The following is a 20,112-nucleotide window of genomic DNA, read 5'->3' on the forward strand; positions in this document are numbered from 1 at the left end:
TGATAGTCATTATTATTTTATTGTTTAATATTTGTGCTATATAATTAATTTTAATTTTAATTAATTATTAGAGGTGTATAGTTATGGCCTTAGCATATTTGGCATTTATTTTATTTGGTTTAAATACGACCTGCGTGTCGTGGTTTATGTTAAAATACGGCCTGCGTGTCGTGACAATTTATTCATTTTATTTATTTAAATAATTTGTAAATTGTAATTGCTCGTGATGACGGGAGACAAAGCCAAACAAAGGATGACGATGGAGAAACTTGAGAAGTTTGCTCGAGGGTCAAAGAATTGTAATAAATTAGTTTATTTAATTCTTTCGTTTTAGGAGGCCATAACTATACTACCTTAGTTTATTTTATGTATGTGATGCATGAGATGAATGTTTTAATTATATATATTTTGAATATTTTATATAATTGTTAAACAAATATTTACATGAGTGTCATGTAAATTGAAACACGTTTTGTATGAGATACAAAATACGGTGAGATTAAATTTAATTAAAATCCCTTAAAAGAAATATTAAGTTGAAAGCTTTCCAACATTTAGCACCCTTCAAGATCAATATCGATCAATGTAGGTTTTGCCAACGTAAAGTGCATTGTCTATATTGATAAGTTGCGGTGAGGTAACCAGTTTACCCGATTGCTATTCATTGGGTCTAACTTAACTAAAAGAAATATAATATGATTGTATGATTTTAGAAGCAAGTGTTGGGTTACTTCATATGATGGATTAGAATAAGTGTTATTCACCCAACGGAAAGGATATGAGAGTTGTATGAGATACAATTGGAAAGGAGTTTCCTACCTAAAATAACTATGTTTTGTGTAATCAGTCCAACGCTGACTTAGAACATAGTAAAATATGGATCTCATTCCCACTAGAAAATCTTCCAACGGGATTTTCCGAATCAAATGTCGAGGGTCATTTGGTTTGAGTAAAATAGTGGGAGCATATTTAATTAAAGACCTAGTTAAATATGTTTTAATCATGATACAAATATTCTTATTTTCGTAGTTAGATATATTTGGCATATATTTTATATTTTACTGTAAAATGTCCTTACGAAGGATAAATAGTTCAGAAAGGAGTTTCTGAATTGGTACATGTATTGAGAATTGTTCTCTCAAATACGAGAAAAACTACTAATGATTTTGAAAGAGTTAAAGTTGAAGAAAGAAGTAAGACTTCTTCATTGACCTTGTTATAGAAAGTTAAATTATCCACTTTTTATCTTAGGTATATGATACCGGTTGTTAATTTCATATTTGTTGAAATATGAAGTTGTTTTAAAGAAGTGATAATTTGACTATAGATAAAATCAACCTGTTGGCGTTGTATGATTGGCCTCATTTTGCTAAAACATGCGATCTTTCCTGATGTGGAACTACATGCTTCCACCATCCAGTATAAGCAAGATGTTCGGTACAATGCTTCAACATTGGATACCACATCCAGTAGGCCGGGCCTGTGTATGTTGAGATCTCGCGCCTAAGTTCTAAATATGGAATCCATAATAAATGATCGTTTGTGATAAGGAGCGTTGTCACGCATAATTATTAATGGATCTCGTGATCAAGTTTTGCTTACTAATCAGATCTTCAAGTTAAGGAAACAAAACATTTTAATCGAAGAATATTCCTTGAAGGATCCATTAATCAAGCTATGCCATTGAAGCCTAACTGAAGACCTAGCCTGAGCTCGTGAAGGCTATTTAAAGAAGGTTGAAGCCTTTGTTCAAACAACTGAAACCAGAATTGAGTCTTACAAAGCGTGAGTTTAGGTTTTAGTATTGTGTTTATTGTGTTCTAAGTCTTGTGTTGATTTCCCACTAGACTAGGAACTGTGTGTTTTTGCATTGTAATATCTCTGGAGCTTCTAAGCAAGGAGATAGTGTGTATACAATTCCAAAGCTTTTAAGTAAGGAATTGGTGTGTGTTTTATGAAGTGTGTCTTCACCTTTTGAATCTAGAAGTGTACGATCACAGTGGCTGTGATCAAGAGGAGGTGAGCGGAGGATCTCATACCTAGGTGTGTCTTAGGTAGGATATAGCACGGGTGGTGTTTAGGTGAGAAGTCATAAACGGGAGGTTTATTGAGGGCTTCAAACTAATACTATCATAGTGGATTCACTCCTGGATTGGTATCCCCCAGAGTAGGCTTATGCTGAACTGGGTTAACAAATCACTGTGTTAATTTACTTTCAGTTTGTTTAGTTTATTATTCCTTGTGTATGCGCTGTTGGATGTTGGATCATTGATTCACGCATTAAAAGTATACTATAGTGGTGAAGCGTTGAGTACAACATCTTAATACTAGTGTGCCAGAATTTCAATTGGTATCAGAGCAGGCACCCTGCTCGAATCTCAGGGTGAGCTTCAGGGACGGAAATTTCTGGTGAGATGGACAAGGAAGGAGGAACGGTTTCTAAACCACCACTGCTAACTGGGCCTGAGAACTATGACTACTGGAAAGCTAAGATGATGGTGTTTCTTAAATCCATTGATAGTAGAACATGGAAAGCTGTAGAAAATGGATGGGAACCTCCTATGGTCATTGATAAGGATGGAAAGGTAACAGGTGAAATCAAGCCTAATAAAGACTACTCCAAAGACGAGGATGACCTAGCTCTGGGAAATTCAAAAGCCTTGAATGCCATATTCAATGGGGTGGACATCAACATGTTCAGACTTGTTAAACGATGCACTGTAGCCAAACAGGCGTGGGAAATACTCAGGAAAGCACATGAAGGAACCAACAAGGTAAAGCTGTCCAAACTTCAGATGCTTCGCACAAATTTTGAAAATCTGAGTATGAAGGAAGAAGAGACTATTCATGACTTTCACATGAATATTTTAGAATTTGCAAATTCATTTGATGCTTTGGGAGAACCCATATCAGATGAAAAGCTGGTGAGCAAAATTCTCAGATCTCTACCTAAGAGGTTTGACATGAAAGTAATAGCAATAGAAGAATCTCAGGATCTGGCCAACATTCAAGTGGATGAACTAATAGGCTCACTTCAAACCTATGAGATGAGCATAAACTGTAACGACCCGTTTTTCGTATTCGTATATTTTATTAAATGTTATTTTATTTATTAATTGGCTTTTATTATTTTAGTGAGCGACGAGTAATTATTTAGCCGATCGTAAGTTATTAGGCGCGAGAACCTTGTTTTGGGCTTTAATGGGCGTGAGAGGCATGGGCCTAAGCCATTTGGGCTTGGTTCATGACACATGAGAAGTGGTATAAGTAGCAAGTCCAACTTATGAATAGTATCATAAATTCATTTCTTGAGTTTGAGTGAGTAGAAGCAAGATAGAGCAAGAGCTAGGGTTTTGGCTAAGAGAAAGCTTGAGCAAGAGAAGGCTTGAATCATCATCTTTGCTTAAGGTAAGAGATTAGAATTCATGATTCTTGAGTGACAAGGAGGGGGGAGATTGTCTATGTCTCCGTTCCCGAACTCTCCCACTCAATTTCTTTTAGATTTTGATTAAGATTTTGTATGTGAGTATGATGTTTTTCATCATCACTTTGTATGTGTTAATCACTAGCTTGATTCCATGACAAATATGTATGTGTTTGGATCATTTTTGGAAAGTTTGAGAAAGTTACTTAAAACTCAAGTAATTGCCATGATTTTGATTATTAGAGGTATTTGGATGTTTGGAAGGGATGATTAATGTTCCTTGATACCATATATGTTTGGAATGGCTGTTTATATGAATTTATAACATGTTTGGATGAATTTTTGAGTTGATTTGGTGTTAAACCGCCTTAGATAACTCAAGAACAGATTTTCTTTCTGGTGTAGTTCGCTTAGCGAACAGTAGCTCGCTACAGCGAATAAGCTCGCTTCAAGCTCGCTACCTGTTCGCCATGTACCTGTAATCCTCTGATGTAGTTCGCTACAGCGAACTGAGATTCGCTTAGCGAATGAGTTCGCTACCTGTTCGCTATGGATTCGCTTAGCGAACAATACTGAACCTGCAACTTTTGTTTTTGTTTATAAGTGTGATTAGGCACTTGTAACATGGTTTAAGAGTATCCTTACATGATTGTTGATACATGTTGATACTGTTAATGCTTATTGTTAATCGTTATATGAATGATAAACGTGTATGCAATAAGTTGTGGCTTTAAGTGAGCAATGTTATGTTTTGGCATTAATTTGCAATGTTAAGTGAATGTGTTAGGATTGTGTTCCCGCATTCATAAAAGAGTAGCTTCGAGCTAGAAATATCATATTGATGATATGTGTAAACATACATGCATTCATGTATATATATGTTGAATTGGAAACTTGGGTTCCAATAGATTTAAATGGATTTTTGAGTCCATAAGGAAGCCGAGGATCGGATTAGATGAATCCATAAGATCTAGAGCTGCTATCCAGCAGGATATAAAACTGTTTAACTTATCCATGAGGGATATGAAGGTTTGGTAAGTTCCGAACAATCCGGCAAGATGTAAAACTGTTTAACTTATCCATGAGGGATAAAAGGCAATTGGTACCACATGCATTAGTCGTGTCTAGGGATGACATGACATAGAATGATTGGCATTAGATACATTAGGGTAAATGCGCATATATTTGATAAATGGTATGTGACATTATCTGGTTGAACTGTGCTAAACTTTATTAATCGATAACTGTTTGGTGCGATGTTTTGACGTGAGTTAGAATATGTATGATGTAGTTCGAAAGTGTAAGGTCTTTCTTATGCTCGTATGATATGCGATTATGTTTTCTAACTCTCTGCTTTGTGTTATTTGCTGGACCTTTGGGGGTTCAGATATTCAGGCTGAGGATTGTGCCGACGTTTAGACTGCTGTTCTAGCGTGGTGTTGAAGTACCTTTTGGTGAGGAGACTTAGTATAGATTACTCCTCTTAGTACTAGCTTCTGACTAGAGTTTGTAAATAGTAAATGCTCTGGTAATGTAACATCGAGTCGGGGTTTACGCTTGGCTTTCATCGTATATCGGTGTTACCTTTTGGTATGCTAGTTCTTGTATAAGTGACATCCTTAGGGATGAATTTGGCTTATGTATATATATATGTATATATATGCATGCTTGGTTTGATTGGAATCCGCTGTTGCTTTTCATGTTAAATTTCATGATACTCTGTGTGTATGCATGTGTTTTAATTACCGCGTGGCACTCTGCCTTTACACTTGTTGAAAAGTTTTTAAAATTACGTTTTTAAGGGTAGTATGGGTTAGGGTGTTACAAAAGTGGTATCAGAGCAGGTCGGTTCGTGTGAACCAATTAGGACTTTTCTTTTCCCCGTATGAGCATGTGTAGGGAACACTGTTAGTACTTTCTAACGTCTAGTTGTGATTCGTTCAGGAATCATGGCTGCTGCGAGGACGAATGCTCAGATTGCGGAGGCTTTGGCCGCACTCACCAACATAGTGGTTAGAGATCATCAACCTGGAAGAGAGGTAGAGATGAGGTTGGAAAGGTTCATGAAGCAGAAACCGCCAACATTTACCGGAGGTTACAACCCGGATGGAGCTCACAAGTGGCTGGAGGAACTTGAAATAATTTTTGAAGCAATGGATTGTTCCGAGGAAGGGAAGACAACCCTTGGGACATATGTGTTGCGTGAGGAAGCGAATGTGTGGTGGAAGAATGCCAAGTTGAGGCTAGGACCCGGTGGTATGGCTATACCATGGGCAATGTTTAAAAGAGAATTTTTGGTCAAGTATTTTCCTGTGGATGTGAAGAACAAGAAAGTGGTGGAATTCATGGAACTGAAACAGGGAAATATGACGGTAGCTGACTATGCCGTCAAGTTTGAGACTTTGTGTGCGTTTAGCCCGCATTACAACACTATGGAAGCGGAGAACGACAAGTGCGTGAAGTTTGAAAGTGGTCTACGTCCAGACATTAAGCATATGATTGGATTTTCACAGATAAGGGACTTTGCGACCCTTGTGAACAAGAGTAGGATTTGTGATGAAGATGGTAGAGCTAAGGTGAATTACTACAAAGCTGAGAATGACCGAAAAGGGAAAGGGCAAGAGCGCGGAAAACCTTATGACAACCGCGGTAGGGGTAATACAAGTGGTGGTAAGAAGCCGGTGAATGGGAATTGTTACAAATGTGGAGAGCGGGGTCATATGTCGTATGATTGCCAGAAGAAATTGGACAAGTGTTTGAATTGTGGGAAGTTAGGCCACAAAACTGAAGTGTGTAGGACAAGAGTGTTTTGTTTCAACTGTGGTGAGGAGGGCCACAAGAGTATAATCTGCAAGAAGCCCAAGAAGGTGATGGGCAAGGTGTTTGCTTTGAGTGGAGAGGATGCTAGCCTTGAGGACAATCTCATTAGAGGTACGTGTTTCATCTATAACACTCCTTTAATTGCGATTATAGATACGGGAGCGACGCATTCTTTTATTTCTTCGGATTGTGCGAAGCGTCTTAGTATTCCTTTAACGGATATGACGGGTAGGATGGAAATAGAAACTCCTGCTAATGGTTCAGTGATTACCCGACAAGTATGTCGTAACTGCCCCGTAACCATTTTTGGTAGGCACTTTGGTATGGATTTAGTGTGTATTCCACTTAGTGGTATGGATGTAATTTTTGGTATGAATTGGTTAATCTTCAACCGGATTCATATCAACTGTCGTGAGAAGGCCGTTGTTTTTCCGAAGCCGGAGGAGAACTTGCATTTGATGAGCGGGAAGGAAGTATCGGAAGCGTTGAAAGAACATGCCGAGATGTTCATGATGTTTGCATCATTGAAACTCGAAGGAGGAGTTAAGATAGAAGAGTTACCGATCGTTTGTGATTTCCCAGATGTGTTTCCGGATGATATATCTGACGTGCCTCCGAAGCGAGAGGTAGAGTTTTCTATCGACCTAGTACCTGGAACTAGTCCGATATCGATGGCGCCGTATCGAATGTCAGCGTCAGAGTTGAATGAGTTGAAGAAGCAACTTGAAGAGCTGCTTGAGAAGAGGTTTGTTCGACCGAGTGTTTCGCCATGGGGAGCGCCGGTATTGCTTGTAAAGAAGAAAGATGGAAGCATGAGATTATGTATAGACTATCGTCAGTTGAACAAAGTGACGATCAAGAATAAATATCCACTTCCGAGGATAGATGATTTGATGGATCAACTAGTTGGAGCTTGTGTGTTTAGTAAGATCGATTTGAGATCTGGATACCATCAGATTAGAGTAAAGACGGAAGACATACCTAAGACTGCATTTAGGACGAGGTATGGGCACTACGAGTATTCAGTTATGCCGTTTGGTGTGACCAATGCACCTGGAGTTTTCATGGAGTATATGAACCGAATTTTCCATTCATTTTTGGATAGATTCGTGGTGGTGTTCATTGACGACATTTTGATTTACTCAAAATCCGAGGAAGAGCACGAGGAGCACTTGAGGATTGTTTTGCAAGTCTTGAAGGAGAAGAAGTTGTATGCCAAGTTGTCTAAGTGTGAATTTTGGATGAAAGAGGTGAGTTTCCTAGGGCATATAATTTCAAGTGGAGGAATCGCGGTAGATCCTGCGAAGGTTGACGCTGTGTCACAGTGGGGAACGCCGGAATCTGTTTCAGAGATTAGAAGTTTCCTTGGTTTGGCCGGTTATTATAGAAGATTCATCGAAGGTTTTTCGAAGTTGGCTTTACCGTTAACCAAGTTGACGAGGAAAGATCAAGCGTTTGTTTGGGATGGTATTTGTGAGAAGAGTTTCCAAGAGCTCAAGAGAAGATTGACTACTGCACCCGTGTTGATTTTACCTGATGCCAAAGAGTCGTTCGTCGTGTATTGCGATGCTTCGAAGTTAGGACTTGGTGGAGTGCTTATGCAAGGGGGTAACGTGGTAGCATATGCTTCAAGGCAACTGAAGGTTCACGAGAGGAACTATCCGACGCATGATTTGGAGTTAGCCGCAGTGGTGTTTACTTTGAAAGTGTGGAGACACTACTTGTATGGATCGAGGTTTGAAGTTTTCAGCGATCACAAGAGTCTGAAGTACTTATTCGACCAGAAGGAGTTGAATATGAGGCAACGAAGATGGCTCGAATTCTTAAAGGACTACGATTTTGAATTGAGTTATCACCCCGGAAAAGCCAATGTGGTGGCCGATGCTTTAAGTAGGAAAACTTTGCATATGTCATCATTGATGGTAAGAGAGTTAGAGTTGATTGAGGAATTCCGAGACTTGAGTCTTGTGTGCGAGGTTACTTCTACAAGTGTGAAGCTTGGAATGTTAAAATTGACGAATCCTTTTCTCGAAGATATTAAAGAACGTCAGAAATCGGATAAGAAATTGATGGAGAAGATGGTACTCATCAATGAAGGCAAGGAGACCAATATCAAGATTGACGAGAGTGGAGTCATGAGATTTCACGGAAGAGTTTGTGTACCGGATGTACCCGAATTGAAGAGAATGATCATGGAAGAAGGTCACAGAAGTGGTTTGAGTATTCATCCTGGAGTAACCAAGATGTATCAGGATTTGAAGAAGTTATTTTGGTGGCCGGGAATGAAGAGGCAAATTTCTGAATTTGTTTATTCATGCTTGACTTGTCAGAAATCGAAGATTGAGCATCAGAAGCCGTTTGGTTTGTTGCAACCAATGTTTATACCCGAATGGAAATGGGATAGCATTGCAATGGATTTTGTGGGAGGTTTACCGAAGACCAAGAAAAGTAACGAGGTGATTTGGGTAGTGGTAGATCGTCTGACGAAGTGTGCTCACTTCATTGCTATTAGGAAAGGTACTTTGGTGCCTAAGTTGGCCGAGATTTATGTGGAGCAGATTGTGAGGCTACATGGTATTCCAACAAGTATTATTTCGGATAGAGATCCGAGATTTACTTCTAGATTTTGGGAAAGCTTGCAAGAAGCTTTAGGAACGAAGTTGAGGTTGAGTTCAGCTTATCATCCTCAGACAGATGGTCAGTCGGAGAGGACGATACAATCCTTAGAGGACTTGTTGAGGGCTTGTGTTTTGGAGCAAAACGTGAATTGGGATTCTTGTTTACCGTTGGTAGAGTTTACATACAACAACAGTTACCATTCTAGTATCGGAATGGCACCGTTTGAGGCTTTGTATGGGAGAAGGTGTAGGACACCTCTGTGTTGGTATGAAACTGGAGAAGGTGCAATTCTTGGACCAGAGATTGTACAAGAGACAACAGAGAAGATTCGGATGATTCGTGAGAAGATGAAAGCATCTCAAAGTCGACAGAAGAGTTATCATGATAAGAGGAGGAAGGACATTGAATTCCAAGAGGGGGATCATGTATTCCTACGAGTTAAATCGACTACTGGAGTAGGACGTGCGTTGAAGTCGCGAAAGTTGACGTCGAGATTTATTGGGCCGTTTGAGATTTTGAAGCGAGTTGGGAAAGTTGCGTATAGGATTGCATTACCGCCATCATTGGCGAATTTGCACGATGTTTTTCATGTATCACAGTTGCGCAAGTATGTGTCTGATCCGACACACGTGATTGAATCGGACGATGTTCAAGTGAGGGACGACTTGACCATTGAGACTGTGCCTTTGAGAATCGAAGGTAGAGAAGTGAAGAGGTTGAGAAACAAAGAGATTGCATCCGTGAAAGTCGTGTGGGGAGGACCGGCTGGTGAGAATGCGACGTGGGAGTTGGAAAGCAAGATGAGAGATTCTTATCCCGATCTGTTTCTAGGTAATTTCGAGGGCGAAATTCTTTTAAGGGGGGTAGGATTGTAACGACCCGTTTTTCGTATTCGTATATTTTATTAAATGTTATTTTATTTATTAATTGGCTTTTATTATTTTAGTGAGCGACGAGTAATTATTTAGCCGATCGTAAGTTATTAGGCGCGAGAACCTTGTTTTGGGCTTTAATGGGCGTGAGAGGCATGGGCCTAAGCCATTTGGGCTTGGTTCATGACACATGAGAAGTGGTATAAGTAGCAAGTCCAACTTATGAATAGTATCATAAATTCATTTCTTGAGTTTGAGTGAGTAGAAGCAAGATAGAGCAAGAGCTAGGGTTTTGGCTAAGAGAAAGCTTGAGCAAGAGAAGGCTTGAATCATCATCTTTGCTTAAGGTAAGAGATTAGAATTCATGATTCTTGAGTGACAAGGAGGGGGGAGATTGTCTATGTCTCCGTTCCCGAACTCTCCCACTCAATTTCTTTTAGATTTTGATTAAGATTTTGTATGTGAGTATGATGTTTTTCATCATCACTTTGTATGTGTTAATCACTAGCTTGATTCCATGACAAATATGTATGTGTTTGGATCATTTTTGGAAAGTTTGAGAAAGTTACTTAAAACTCAAGTAATTGCCATGATTTTGATTATTAGAGGTATTTGGATGTTTGGAAGGGATGATTAATGTTCCTTGATACCATATATGTTTGGAATGGCTGTTTATATGAATTTATAACATGTTTGGATGAATTTTTGAGTTGATTTGGTGTTAAACCGCCTTAGATAACTCAAGAACAGATTTTCTTTCTGGTGTAGTTCGCTTAGCGAACAGTAGCTCGCTACAGCGAATAAGCTCGCTTCAAGCTCGCTACCTGTTCGCCATGTACCTGTAATCCTCTGATGTAGTTCGCTACAGCGAACTGAGATTCGCTTAGCGAATGAGTTCGCTACCTGTTCGCTATGGATTCGCTTAGCGAACAATACTGAACCTGCAACTTTTGTTTTTGTTTATAAGTGTGATTAGGCACTTGTAACATGGTTTAAGAGTATCCTTACATGATTGTTGATACATGTTGATACTGTTAATGCTTATTGTTAATCGTTATATGAATGATAAACGTGTATGCAATAAGTTGTGGCTTTAAGTGAGCAATGTTATGTTTTGGCATTAATTTGCAATGTTAAGTGAATGTGTTAGGATTGTGTTCCCGCATTCATAAAAGAGTAGCTTCGAGCTAGAAATATCATATTGATGATATGTGTAAACATACATGCATTCATGTATATATATGTTGAATTGGAAACTTGGGTTCCAATAGATTTAAATGGATTTTTGAGTCCATAAGGAAGCCGAGGATCGGATTAGATGAATCCATAAGATCTAGAGCTGCTATCCAGCAGGATATAAAACTGTTTAACTTATCCATGAGGGATATGAAGGTTTGGTAAGTTCCGAACAATCCGGCAAGATGTAAAACTGTTTAACTTATCCATGAGGGATAAAAGGCAATTGGTACCACATGCATTAGTCGTGTCTAGGGATGACATGACATAGAATGATTGGCATTAGATACATTAGGGTAAATGCGCATATATTTGATAAATGGTATGTGACATTATCTGGTTGAACTGTGCTAAACTTTATTAATCGATAACTGTTTGGTGCGATGTTTTGACGTGAGTTAGAATATGTATGATGTAGTTCGAAAGTGTAAGGTCTTTCTTATGCTCGTATGATATGCGATTATGTTTTCTAACTCTCTGCTTTGTGTTATTTGCTGGACCTTTGGGGGTTCAGATATTCAGGCTGAGGATTGTGCCGACGTTTAGACTGCTGTTCTAGCGTGGTGTTGAAGTACCTTTTGGTGAGGAGACTTAGTATAGATTACTCCTCTTAGTACTAGCTTCTGACTAGAGTTTGTAAATAGTAAATGCTCTGGTAATGTAACATCGAGTCGGGGTTTACGCTTGGCTTTCATCGTATATCGGTGTTACCTTTTGGTATGCTAGTTCTTGTATAAGTGACATCCTTAGGGATGAATTTGGCTTATGTATATATATATGTATATATATGCATGCTTGGTTTGATTGGAATCCGCTGTTGCTTTTCATGTTAAATTTCATGATACTCTGTGTGTATGCATGTGTTTTAATTACCGCGTGGCACTCTGCCTTTACACTTGTTGAAAAGTTTTTAAAATTACGTTTTTAAGGGTAGTATGGGTTAGGGTGTTACATAAACCAAAGAAAAGACAAGAAAAACAAAAGTTTGGCTTTTACTTCTAATACTGCAGAAGATGATGAGATAGATATGGAGAGTGATGAAAGTTTATCTGAAGCCATGGTGTTACTTGGAAGACAGTTCAACCGTATCATGAAGAGGATGGATAAAAGAAATAGATTCCATGGTCCAAACACTAAATCTGACCTCAACAATAAGTTCAATGGTCCAAGCACCAAATCTGATTTCAACAAACCTGTATCTAGTCAAAGGAGGACCAGAAGTGATGATAAAAGTACACTAGTGGAAAAAACACATTTTAAATCACACATTTTAAATCAGGTGCTATCCACCTGATTTAAAACCTTGAAAATTTAGGACACGGTGATTAGTCTTTTAAGTAAATAAATACTAAATCAGGTCGACTGATTTAAAAGAATTATTTATTATAAAAAAAAATAAAAAATTGGTTCCCTTTCTTCTCTGCTAAAGAAAATTCCTTTCCCCCTTGTTTTTCATTTAGCAAAATTGATTTCCCTCTCGTTTTTCATTCATCGAGGAAACCCTAAAGCAAATTTTTTTTCTCTCTATCTACACTGAGGAAACACTTTCTTCTAACTTTCTCTCTTCACGAACCCTAACACAGCAAATCTAGATCTTCAAATCGACCCTCTCACACGAACAGAGCAGCTTCCATCGCAAACAACGATTCACCCACCGCTTTTGGTCTTCAAATTCCAAGGTTAGTTGAAGTTCAATTTCGATTTTGGTCTTCTCTTCATTCTTTAATGATTCTCATTCCAATTTCCCCTTTCGTTTAGTTGTTTAGTGTTTTCAAAATTCTCTTCGCCGCTACCACCGCCATGTTCGCATTCAGTGGCCGGTGGTCTTCTGGTCATAGTTGTGTGTAGTTGTTTCTTGTGTGGTGGTGTTTTAGATGCTGTATATTAGTTGAATTTAGGTAATTTGTGTAGTTTTATTTTTGATTTGTACTTATATATAGTTTGAAGAGGTGAGGGTGTTAGTTGAATTTATGTAATTTAGGTGAGGTGAGGGCTTTGTTTTTGTTTTTGGTTATATATAGTTTGAAGAGGTGAGCGTGTTTTTGTAGTGGGATTTGTTGTTTTCTGGCCTGTAGTTTGTTTGCCTTATTTTTAGCAACTTAGCATCTTTAGTTGCAGTTTTTTTTTCTGGTGTTCCTGCCCAAAACTAAAAAATAAAAACTGAACTGCTGTTTCTAATTACAGATTGTTCACCAAACCATTTACTTAAAACTGAACTGCTGTTTCTAATTACAGATTGTTCACCAAACCATTTACTTAAGTTTAGCAGTTCACCAAACTGAACCATTCAGAGTGCAAAACCCCACCAGTAAGAAACCACTGTACACCACTCACAGTCACTCTCTATTTTCGACGGAATCTCAAACAGTATGTGACCGACATTTTATTCAGTCAAAATTTTAACCCCACCGCATCACTCGATCGGTGAGTTTTGAGTGATTCACTCCCATCTCCATTTTATATGTATTTATTCATCACCCTATTTCAATTCATTCATAATTTTAACCACTCCACATAATTCACTTAACCAAAATAAAAACCAAAAAGAATTATATTCAGAGAGTTGAATTCTCAAGCTATGGCGGTGACGACGCGAGCTATGGCAGCGGTGGCATGAGCTATAGAAATGGCATGAAAGTTTGTTTTTTCTGAGTGCAAAGTTTATAAATCGGAGTTATTAGGTGACTCGTTGGAAACATCGCCGCCGAAAACCAAAAACCCATCATTATAACCAGCCATATGCGCCATAAAACACTATAGTGCTGCCATCCTTCACAAACCGGCCACGGCGGTTGTCAAAAAATTAGCCACCACAATATGTTATGCCACTGATATTTGACAACACTTGGAGTGGTGCAGCCACTTGATCATATTTGATGTTTAGGTGATTATTGTAGTGTTTATAAATTTGAGTTGTTTTGTTCTTTGACTTAACCCCTTTACGATTAGGAACCATTTTCACCTGATAATTAATTATCGCATTCTTGCTGTTTTAGTATCTTTTTTTTTTTCTTTTCAGAAGTACGTAGTAGTTATGGATCGTAGTTGGATGAATTCTAATCGTTTGAGTAGAGAGTATAAAGAAGGAGTGAACAAGTTTATACAGTTTGCTTTTGAAAATCTTCCTAATAACAACGGAAGGTTTTATTGTCCTTGTATGAAATGTTTTAATATTCTCAAGTTACATTTTGAGTTGATAAAAAGTCATCTTATTTGTCACGGGATTAACCAAAGTTATACCAAATGGATATGGCATGGTGAGTCGGTAACCGATGCAATTGCGTCAAATACAAATGAAGTCGATGTAGATATGAACGATCAGCTAGATGATGCACGAAATGGTTCAAGCCTGTAATAAATACCCTCACATCATGTCTCGTGAGGAATATGAGTTGATTGAAGAAAAGATTGATGTAGGAGGATTTCTTGTGTATATTATTATTTTAGTTAGATTTAGTTTTATTATATTTTAGGTTGATTTCTTATTTTTATATTTCACCTAGGTTAGTTATTTTTTTATATTTTAGGTAGATTTGTAATTTTTATTTAGCTAGGTTTGTTGTTTTTATTTTTACAATCTTTTAGGAGATTTGTTAATTTTATTTTTCACTCCTATTTAAACTAAATTATTGTAGCCTTGAAGGCAACATTTTGATTCAATAAAAATTCAGAGATTTTTCTCAAATTTGGTGGATTCCAAATTACTCTTTCGGTGGACTCCGAAACCCTATTTTGACAAGTTTGTGTTTGCGGCTTGTCTTTATCCATTAGGTTTAGCGTTTTGCTAACCTAGCGCTTCCGTACTGCGTCAAAGATGATGCACGAAAAAATAAAACAAAGACAAGAGTCAGCTGGAGAGTCCCTACCTACACCTCCATCTCCACCAAAACGCCATGAGAAGTGGATAACGGGCCGAACAAAGCCATCAAGAGAGTACACATCAAAAGAAACACAAGTTGTTGCAGATAAAATTGTAAGTAAATGAATTATTATTATTATTATTATTATTATTATTATTATTATTATTATTATTATTATTATTATTATTATTATTATTATTATTATTAATACACTTGTTTAAATTTCTGGTTTATATGCTTATGTAGGACTGATTAGAATAACAAAGGTTCACTATAGTTTTGGAACTGTTAGGATTAATTTGTTGCACAAACACTATAATGACTACACCATGCTTCTGTGAGGATTAATTTGCTGCACAAACACCATGTTTCATGTTAGTTAGGATTAATTTTAACTTTTATTTACTGCTTGATTAATTTAGGTATATGAAACAACTTTGTACTCGGTTGGGCAAGAGTAACATGTATGGTTTCATTGATCCTAATTTCATTCAACCACAAAATGATCGTGTTGGTTCTCAGTCTTACATAACTGAAAAGTTGGTTGAGAGTGAGAAAGACTGTTTTTTTTGTACCTTATTTAAACAAGTAAGTGTGTTTGATTGTTATAGTATATTTTTACTAAATTGGTTTCCATTATAGGTAATCACATTTAATTTGTTTTCCAATGTAGTAGTCATTGGCAGTTGCTCATTATTGAGCCAAAAGCACACAATGTAATCTTCCTATGTTCAATGGGGTTGAAACCAGATAAAAATATCGTTCTTATTGTTGATTCGTAAGTATTCTATTTAGTTATCTTACATGTAACTTATGATGTTTTCTAAGACAAATTTAATGAATATATATTATTGTAGAGCTATCAATGGATATAATAGGTTGAAAGGTTCAAGAAAACAAAGAAAGCCAACATGGAACACTACTCTCACGGTAAGTTAACCATATTACATAATGAATTTAATTTAGAATTTATAATATTTTTTGTATATATAAATATTTACTCATTGTAATTTATTTAATGACAATTGTAGTGCCAAAGACAATCTTTCAATTATGAGAGTAGTTACTATGTTATGATACATATGATGAATATTGTATCTGCCGGTATTGTTAATTCATGGAATCGGGTGCGTATCAGAATTTTTCAATTATTTGTGTTAATTGTGTTCTTTAATGATAATACAATATTCTGATATTATTTAACATTTATTTAGGTATTTGGAGACGCAACACCATTTCATGAGGATGAAGTTTCGAATGTTCAAGAACGTTGTGCAAATGCGATTCTTGAAGTAATATGATTAGGTAAAAAATGACAATTGTATCTGATATGTAGAATTGATGATGCACCAATGGTTTTGTGGTGTTTAGGCCTCTTTTATTATGTGTCTGCTACATTAATGTAACCGGAGGATTTGGTGTTTTGGTAGTAGCATAAGATCGTTTATCTTCAGTTTGCTTAGGCGTGTTTTGGTAGTAGCATAACATTGTTTAGCTTTGCTTAGGCATATTTTGGTAGTAGCCTATGACCGTTTTGCTTTGCTTAAGCATGTTTGGAGTCTAAGATTGTTTAGTTTTAGTAAGAGATATTTAGTTCCGATGGTACTTTTGGAACAGTATTTCCATGAATATTTTGTAAATGAATTTAATGACAATTTGGTGGTATGATATTTGGTTTTCTGATATTTTGTTTTTGAAGGATATGTATGAAGTTTCAATTCAGTTATAATTATATATTTATGTACAATATTGTAAGCGAATCAGGGATTTAAAAAAAAAAAAAAAATAGTTTATGCTTTTAAATCGGGCAAACTGATTTAAAATAACGTTATTAACTTGGTCGAACCGATTTAAATTGGAGATTTTAAATCGGCCAAACTGATTTAAAATAACTCTATTAAGTTGGTTGAACCGATGTAATTTAAGAATTTAAATCGGGTCATCCGAGTTAAAAAAGGCTTTAAAAAAATTGTATTTTATTTTAAATGGGTCCAACCGATTTAAATATCATAAACGAAATCGGGCTACCCGATTTAATAAAATAATTTAAATCGGGTCAAGGTGCCGATTTAAAAAACGAAAAACTTACTAAATCGACGGCTTCTAAATCGGTTGCACAACCGATTTAAATAGCCTTCAGGAACCGATTTAAAAAGTGTTTTTTCCACTAGTGGTACTTCATCTAGAGGAGTTCAGTGTCATGAGTGCGAAGGATTTGGTCATATCAAATCTGAATGCCCTACTTTTCTGAAGAAGAAGAAGAGTCTTGCTGTTACTTGGTCAGATGAGGATGATTCAGAAGAAGATGAAGGTGAATCTGCTAAACTTGTCAATGCATTGACAGGTGTCTATGAATCTGATGTTGAATCCTGCGATGAAACATCATATGAAGAACTTCTGGCCACCTATAAGGACTTATTCATCAGGAGCAATGAATTCTGCAAAGCCTTGGAAAAACAAAAGGAGACAAATTGTCAACTTCAGGCCGAGAAGAATGAATGTCTGGATATAATTAAGACTCTCAATAAAGAGATTGAAAAGCTGAATGAAGACTTGGAGCATGCTAGAAAACAAGTTAGGGTCTTTGCATCAGGAGAAGAAAAGTTTCAAGCCATGCTTCTAAAACAAAGTGCTGGTAAGAAACCTATTGGTTTTGATTACGAGATAGTGGATCAAGAAATGGGTTACAACAAAGCTACAATCACTACCCCCATTGATAAAACTTTTCCTGTTAGTGGTGGGTTACTACCTCCTCATCCTCCCACACATCAGGGAACTGACACATGGTTAAAACCCAAGCAGCATGTCCAGGCTAACTCGATGGCTCAACATCCGCCTCACCATCAATACAACAGGTCAAGATCTAGGAATAAAAGAAGGAATTGGAGGTGTCATTATTGTGGTAGGAAAGGGCACATTAGGCCCTATTGCTACAAACTGTACGGCTATCCACAGAATTCACGGCCACTTGAACCCAAATCTGAGAACGTAAATGTCAAGAAAGAATGGAAGAAGAAGGAAGATGGTGTAAGCCTGATAGCTCACACATCACTGCGGGCATCATCTAGACAAGATTGGTATTTTGACAGTGGATGCTCTAGACACATGACTGGAGTGGAAGGGTATCTAGCCAACCTAAGGTCCTATGCCACAAGCTTTGTAACATTTGGAGATGGAGCTAAGGGAGAAATAAAAGGAATTGGAAACCTAATTGATAATGGGTTACCAAACTTAGACAATGTTCTGTTAGTAAAAGGACTTACAGCAAATTTGATTAGCATCAGTCAACTATGTGACCAAGGCATGAAGGTGAACTTCACACAATCAGAATGTCTTGTTACAGATGAAGAAGGAAAACTGATAATGAAGGGAGTAAGGTCCAAAGACAATTGTTACTTGTGGGTGTCTGAAGAAGGAAATTATATGTCTACCTGCCTCATAAGCAAAAATGAGGAAGTCAAACTCTGGCATCAAAAGTTGGGTCATCTACACCTGAGAGGAATGAAAAAGGCCATAGCTGAAGAAGCAATCAGAGGATTACCCAAGCTAAAGATAGACGAAGGAACAATATGTGGAGAATGTCAGATAGGCAAACAAACCAAGGTGGCGCATCCAAGGCTTCAACATCAATCTACTACCAGAACACTTGAATTGTTACACATGGATTTGATGGGACCTATGCAGACAGAAAGTCTTGGAGGAAAAAGGTATGCTTTTGTTATGGTGGATGATTTCTCTAGATTTACATGGATAGACTTCCTTAGAGAAAAATCAGATAGCTTTGAAACATTTAGAAACTTATGTGTACAACTTCAAAGAGAAAAGGGGTCTGTCATCATAAGGGTCAGAAGTGATCATGGAAAGGAATTTGAGAATAGCAAATTCTATGATTTCTGTGCAGCAGAAGGTATCCAACATGAATTCTCTGCTCCCATAACACCACAACAAAATGGTGTAGTAGAGAGAAAGAATAGAACCATTCAAGAGTCTGCTAGAGTAATGCTTCATGCCAAGGGTCTTCCATATCAGTTCTGGGCAGAGGCTATGAGTACAGCCTGCTACATACACAACCGTGTAACACTCAAAAAGGGAACATCTGCAACCTTGTATGAATTATGGAAGGGAAGAAAGCCAACTGTGAAACACTTTCACATTTTTGGGAGTAAATGCTACATTCTTGCTGACAGAGAACCAAGACGAAAACTTGATCCTAAAAGTGAAGAAGGTATATTTCTGGGATATTCCTTGAATAGCAGAGCCTACAGGGTCTATAACACAAAAACCAAAATCATTATGGAAACGATCAATGTTGTGATCGATGATGCACCATCCACTCAACCATCGGATGTGGAAACAGATGTTGAACCATCTACTGACAACTCTGATGAGATGACACAAAGTGAAAAGTCTGAACTAAAAGGGGATGAATCTGATCAAGACTCTGTACCTGCCCCAGCAAAAGCACCATCTATTAGGACACAGAAGAATCACCCTAAAGATCTAATCATAGGTGATCCAGACCAGGGCATTGCCACCAGAAGAAAGATTGATGCTATCTCAAACACTTGTTTTGTATCAAAATTTGAGCCTAAAAACATAAAAGAGGCTCTTACTGATGAGTTCTGGATTGAAGCAATGCAAGAGGAATTGAATCAATTCAAGAGAAATGAAGTCTGGGATCTTGTTCCAAGACCACATGGAGTAAATGTCATAGGCACTAAATGGGTATACAAGAATAAGTCTGATGAGAAGGGTACAGTAACAAGGAATAAGGCAAGACTGGTAGCTCAAGGCTACACTCAGGTGGAGGGAATTGACTTTGATGAGACCTTTGCTCCCGTGGCAAGACTAGAATCCATAAGGCTGCTTCTTGGTGTAGCTTGCATCCTCAAACTCAAACTCTACCAAATGGATGTCAAGAGCGCCTTTCTAAATGGGTATCTTCATGAAGAAGTATTTGTTGAACAGCCCAAAGGTTTCATAGATCCAAATCATCCGGATCATGTCTACAAACTGAAAAAGGCTTTGTATGGCTTGAAACAAGCACCAAGGGCTTGGTATGAAAGGTTAACTGAATTCCTGATTAACCAAGGATACAAGAAAGGTGGAAATGACAAGACCTTATTTGTCAAAGAAATGAATGGAAACTTGTTGATAGCACAGATATATGTTGATGACATAGTCTTTGGAGGGATGGCGGAACCGATGGTCCAACACTTTGTGAGACAGATGCAGTCTGAATTTGAGATGAGCTTGGTAGGAGAATTAACCTATTTTCTTG

This window comes from Trifolium pratense, linkage group LG5 (assembly GCF_020283565.1).
Source record: "Trifolium pratense cultivar HEN17-A07 linkage group LG5, ARS_RC_1.1, whole genome shotgun sequence".
Lineage (NCBI taxonomy): Eukaryota > Viridiplantae > Streptophyta > Magnoliopsida > Fabales > Fabaceae > Trifolium > Trifolium pratense.